A 6400-nucleotide genomic window follows, 5' to 3' on the forward strand; every position below is an offset into this window, starting at 1 on the left:
TATATGTCTATTTACGACAAAGAGAAACGCAAAATGTGATCACTATTATTCAACCTTAGTAAACAAGGAGGGAAGAATACATGGACCCCCCTCCCATGCAATCTGCTTTAAAGATTGTTGGCTTTGGGATGCCTGACGGGCTCAGTCAGTAGAGCATGTGACTCTTGATCTCACGGTCATGAGTTCAAGCCCCACACTGGGTGTGGAGCCTACTTTAAAAAAAAAATTTTTTTTTGGTTCTGTCTTTAATTTACCCACTAAATTGTCTGTTTGATGGTCAAAAGTAAATTGAAATGCTCAAAATACTGATGTTATATCGTGTCCATTATTTGAATTAGGTACAAGAGCACATTAGGGCATCAATTTATTATATTTATATTGTTATTAAAACTATTACCCAAATCTTAATGCTCTGGAGACCCACAATATATTTTTTCTTGCATATAACATTCTTACTCCTTCCAAACATGACTCTTCTGTGCTCTCTTCAGCAGCACACATACTAAAATTGGAATAATATACAGAGAAGATTAGCAGGCCCCTGTGCAAATTCATGAAGGATTCCATATTTTTTTCAACTAAAAAAATTATACAGCTTATTAACTTTTTTAAAAAGTATTTTAATTTTTTTTTAAAGCAGGCGCCATGCCCAGTTCGCAGCCCAACGCAGGACTCAAGCTCACCACTGTGAGATCAAGACCCAAGCACAGATCCAAGAGTCGGACACAACCAATTGAGCCACCCAGGTGCCCAAATTTTTTAAAAAAGCATTTTAAAAATAACCTTTTCTGCAGTGCTTTGGCAATCATCTTCCCTCCTGCTGACTGCCGTAGTCAATGGAGTCACACTGATAAGAACGGCAGAGATGGAGGTCCACACTTCCTCCGACCAGAGTGGAATTTTGAGTTGGGAACCTAGTGCAGCTGGACGATCTTTCTAAAATGTGAATCTGATCATGAGCCCCTCCTGTGTAACACTATTCAGTGATTTCCTATTGCCCTTCAGATAAAGTCACATTCCTGCTGTGTGGCTACAGGCAAGTTATTAAACCTCTTTCTGGCTCAATTTCCTCTTGTATAAAATGGTGATAATATCATGAGGAAAATGTATGTAAGGCACTTAGCACAAAGTTAATAAATGCTCACTACTATTATTATTATTGATGTTATCTCACTGGCTATGTTCCTTCTCAGTTTCCCCTTCCTCCCATCTGACAGCCATACTCAACAATGAGTTCCTCAACTCCCATGAGCTTTCTTGCCTTTACGCCTTGACCTGTGATTTTCTTTCTGTTTGCAACACCCTCTTCCTCCTCCTGGACTTTGGCCAGTTTTATTGTTATTAATTTATAAGCTGTCAGCTTAAATGCATATTATCAAGATGGCCTTCCCTGACCCCAAGGTCAGGTTTGCTTACCCCAATATATGCATGCAATGCATACGTCCTCTACAGTAATATGCACCATACATTACCATTAACATTTTGCCTGACTGAAATATCCATAAAGGACCCAAGGTTAGATTCACCTTGCTCCCCACTTTATTTTTCAGTAGCAAGCACTGGTAGCAAAGAGGGACTAGATTATAATGCAATGGACAAAGAAATCTTAGTGGATTACAATGACAGGAGATTAGTCCTTGATCACACGCAAATAATCACAGGATGGCTCCACAGTGTTTTCATGCTGAGTGCCAAGTTGACGGATGCCCCACACTTTGGAACATTGCTGATCTCATGGTAGAGAGAAAGGGAACACAATAATTGTTCACTGCCTCTCTTAAAACTCCCAAGCAGCAGTACCACATCTAATTCCCCCTCACCTTTTATTGGCCAGGGTAGGTCATGTGGCAAAGCCTGATTGATTGATGTCAATTGGGTGGGTCATCCTTGTGCAGAAAAGGCACTACGGAGAGGGAGCCTATGATATTCAGTGAACGGTAATAGACACTAAAACCGAGCTCAACAAAGGTTAGTTCAATGAAATATTTCTTTGCTGCAAGCTGACAAACCTAAACCCCACACCAATTAAAATCTTGCCAGAAACTTCTCTGCTATTCAAAGAGATATTCTTTTCTTGAAATTTTTGACTTTAAAAATCATTCTTCTTTCAGTCACAGGGCCATGTTTTCTGCCACAGGCACCCAGTTGCCTATCTGTGTGGTCACAGTGTACCGGCCATACCAGTACACCACTTTGGAGGAAAGAATAATAATTACGTTCAACAGTGTCAACATCATCCCTATAATTTCTTTGCTTACTCTAAGCAAGCTGTTAATATGGACAGATGAGGTAATGTCCAGTCTCACAGGGCTATCCAGTAAAAAGGGAACCTTTGAAATCAGTTTTTCTGACCTCTTAGATAACACCCAAAAAGAGTTGAGTGACTTACCAAATAATAGCAGAGCCAGGATTAAAATACAAGTCGCCAATTTTACAACAAGTGCTCTTTGAATTATAGCACAGCCTTGCCGTAAGCAGGGTTACCAAATGAGAATGATTGCAAGAGATCACCATTGAGCAGATGAGGAAACTGAGACCCAGGGAGGTAAACTGATGTTCTCAAAGCTACCCACATTATAGTTCTATTTTGCTTGGCCACACAAAACCATAAACAAATCTAAGTTGTATTAGCATCTAGATAGTACCAGCTCTTCACTGAAGGCTCTAAGAAATATTTCATGAACTGAACTGATTGAATTGAATTGGGTTGAACTGAAATCACACAAAATGTAGAGATGCTTTTTCCCTACTACATAACCCTTGTGTTCATTTCCCCTGGAGTTTTAAGCTTGCCAGACCAGCAAGTTATACACCAACAACTATGACTTTGCTAGTTTATCCTCTATAATATCCTTGTTCCCTTTTCCTTCCATATTTATAACTACCATCCTTCTCGGAGCAGAAACAGATTAATATCCAGAAATCTTGTCATCTCATGACATTTACAGAACAACATAGGATCTGGAAAGCAAAATTGACAATAATAAGGGCCCTGAAAGATCATTAGACAAAGAACTTTATTCCCTCTGAGCTAAGCAGGTCAGCTAAGAAGTGACATAACCCAGATGTTCTTAAGCCACAGGAACAAATGCCATTAAGTTACTGACTGTCTCCCGACAACTAAGTGATATGTACGAGGAATGGGAATTAAATTTGGAGAGAGAATACAGATTCTGGCTGGGCTCCAAGGCTGAAGGATATTAAATAAGAAAGAAACAATAGTGCTGTCAAGTCTAATTGTTTAAAACATAAAACTCTTTCCATATGTCTTGAGACGAATAGAGTTGCACAGTATCGGGAGGCACCGTGAAGTCAGGCAGAGAAAGAATAGCATGCACCATTTGGAATGAAAAACTTATCTGTGGGGAATTTGACTCTTTCCCCCCCCCTTTTTCTTCATGATCCAGCCAGGCACTTAGACAATTGAAAATAGCTATAGGAAATGCATATCATGAAGTCTCTTTTCTGTATCAGATTTGACTATAGAATGAGAAATGATGGCCTTTGTGGTTATACAGAATTTGGTTCCAACTCTGACTGTGTTCCTTCTTGTTATGTGATCTAAGGCTCAATTTTCTGACCTGTAAGCAGAGATGATATTCTTATGATGTAGGGATGGGTTTAGGATTAAATGAGACAATCGATGTAAAGTCACTAGCACTTAGTAGGCATTCAGTATGATATACCCTCTTTACATTTTCCTTTAAACACTTGGAGATGCAATCATCCACATAGCAGCTCTATATAATTCTGTGATGAAAGGAGAACAATTTTTCACTCATTGACAGTAAATTGAGAGATGACTCCATCTCATCCCCTCAATTAACGAACACAGATTTACTGTGCACTATTCACAGGCAAAGCTCTGTGGGAGGTGTGATGAAGGTTACAAAATGTTCTTACGCAAAATGTATGAAATGAAGGCATTTGTTTGAGCCTCTTTTTGTCACTTATGACTTTAAGCAATCAAGAGTATCTGGCCTTTTAAGTGTTTTTATTTATGGGATGTATGAGCTCAGCATAGAAAAATGATAATGTAGACTCAAGCTAGAATTAATGCGTTTTGTTTCATACTAGATTTATTGGATACTATGTTTCTAACCAGTTTTGTGTCACAGGTATATATCTCTTTGTCTGTATCCATATAGCCATGTAACTGCATATACATCGTTTTATGACAGAAAGAGCGCTGTGCTGGGGGTTCAGCCCCTGCCTTCCCATATTCTAATGGGAAGAATTGTCATTGTGTTGCTAGCTGGAATCTCAATTTCCTCACTGTAAAATTAGATTTCCTGAATAGATTTCCTAAAGTCACTCCCATACATAGAAGTTAAGATGTAGTATAAAACACTTGTGACTCTTGACTACTGTAGTGTGTGTGCGCGCGTGTGCACACGTATTTATGAAAAATATGTCCATTGCCAAGAACACAACTCTACAGCAATTTCATGGAGATAGATACCATCACACGAATACAATTACACATAATACACCAGGGTGTCAAAAAATGAAAAGTCCTCAGAAGGCTCAATCTACCATTTCAGTATCTTCTAGGACAGTCCAGAGATGGTTTCAAGGCTAATACCAGAGCTCTTTTCCTTTGACCCCTTGGGGCTCCTACAAGATCACAGGGACGATCATAGGCCAGTTGGATGCACAGAGTTTTGGAGGTCTAATTGATCTCATGATGCTTCACCTGTGGTTCCAATTAAAACCGCATCCCAAGACTACTAAGGGCAGAAAAAGTTTGGTAAGATTTTACGGAAGGGGCATTGCCCAATGTTACAGTATTTTTTAACCTTCATCTCCCAAATCCTCCTTGACTTCATCACTAAAATAACATAAATTCCACTGCAAACAACTAGAATCATTAGCACCAGAACCAGGAGGGGGAGGTTTGTGAAGGTGTCTGATTATCTTTATGACCTCCTGGCACTGCAAAACCACTCAACGAAGCCCTACATATCTCACATTTCTAACTATTCCAAATTCGCTGTGTGTTGGAATATTCTAATTTCTCATATATTATTTATAAGGACCGGCACCCATATATCAAAAAGCTTTCTTAATATAGCTTTTATAACAAAAATTGAAAACATACATTCTTTTTCTATTCCACAACTATTGCAGTCTAATGCAGAAATTTGCCTTGATAGAAGGAAAAATACAGAATAAGGAGAAAGGTATTTTCCATCATAAAAATTTTAACTTGGAGAAGAAAAAGGGCAATTACATAAACAAGTCAATTCAGCCTTAGGGAATGTGTAACTCACATAGATTTCTGGTTGAAACCCAGCTGAAAAAGGAGAAGAAACAGATATAAACTCTTGCTGCCTAATTCATCCCACCCCTGTATGAACATTAAGCCTCTGTGTGATTATTATTAGGCCCTTGTTATATTAACGTTCGTTGACCTCTTCAATAAATGACCCACGGAACTCCTCCTGACTCAGAATCTCTTCAAAGGAAGATAGCTTCACGCTTATTTCAAAATAGAACTGAAACGTTACATAGGTGATTTCGATACAGGTGTTGCTCAAAAGATACTGTGTATGTCTGCGGTGCCTATAGTCGTCTCTTTGGAGAAGTGCTTGACTTGGGTATTGGCAGCACCTTCCTCCACCCGCCCCCCACTACTTTAGTGATGCTGTTGCATACATCTATAAGGCTGTTGGACTTTTTTGTCCCATACTCCATTCCATCCTGGGACACCTGACCTCCTAAATGATTTGTTTCTATTTGCATACATGAAGGCTCATTCTTTGCACAGTAAAGTTCTGTGTGCTTCTGACAAATATATGGTGTCACATGTTCATCGTTAGAGTGTCATATGGAACGGTTCTAGCTAGCCTTCGGATTTTGTGCTTGTACATCATGCAGTGGCTTTAGTGTGTACAATGGCCTTGGATGGCTGCTTTGTTCGATCTAGTTGTCATCAAGCCTTAGAGCAACAGACAAATACCAAGTATTGACTTTGAAGTAACAATTGTAACTGAGTATCTGTCTGTGCCTTTCTCTGGGTATGCACCACTCCAGCGTGGTGTGCTGGGTGGCTGACCTCCAGGAAGATCATCAAATAAGTCAACAGGGCTTGAGACCGGAGGAAGAACCGAAACCCAATTCATGTTTACGGTACCTAGTAAATCATGGAAAGAACAAAAATGTTAAAAAGATAACAACAGGGTCTTCATTTGAAAGGTTCTTTTTCCTTGGCCCACATATCTCTATTTCCATTCTGTTGTTGTTCATTGTGGAGAAAATTTACAAATAAAAAGTTTTAAAATAGTTTCGAGAGAAATTTAGGTTCATCCACTTATAATCAAAGCACTAGTTTTGATGACGACTACAATCGTCATCTCTCTGTGGGTGTGTTTTCCCCAAACACAGACCACTAATGGTA

At 39.2% G+C, this 6400-nt stretch overlaps 1 pseudogene; it reads left to right on the forward strand.

The window, feature by feature from the left end:
- The first annotated feature begins 478 nt into the window (after positions 1-478).
- LOC117803162 lies at positions 479-573 on the forward strand (annotated as a pseudogene).
- Positions 574-6400: the final 5827 nt, after the last annotated feature.

The sequence above is a fragment of the Ailuropoda melanoleuca genome, chromosome 7 (genome assembly GCF_002007445.2).
Source record: "Ailuropoda melanoleuca isolate Jingjing chromosome 7, ASM200744v2, whole genome shotgun sequence".
Classification (NCBI taxonomy): Eukaryota; Metazoa; Chordata; class Mammalia; order Carnivora; family Ursidae; genus Ailuropoda; species Ailuropoda melanoleuca.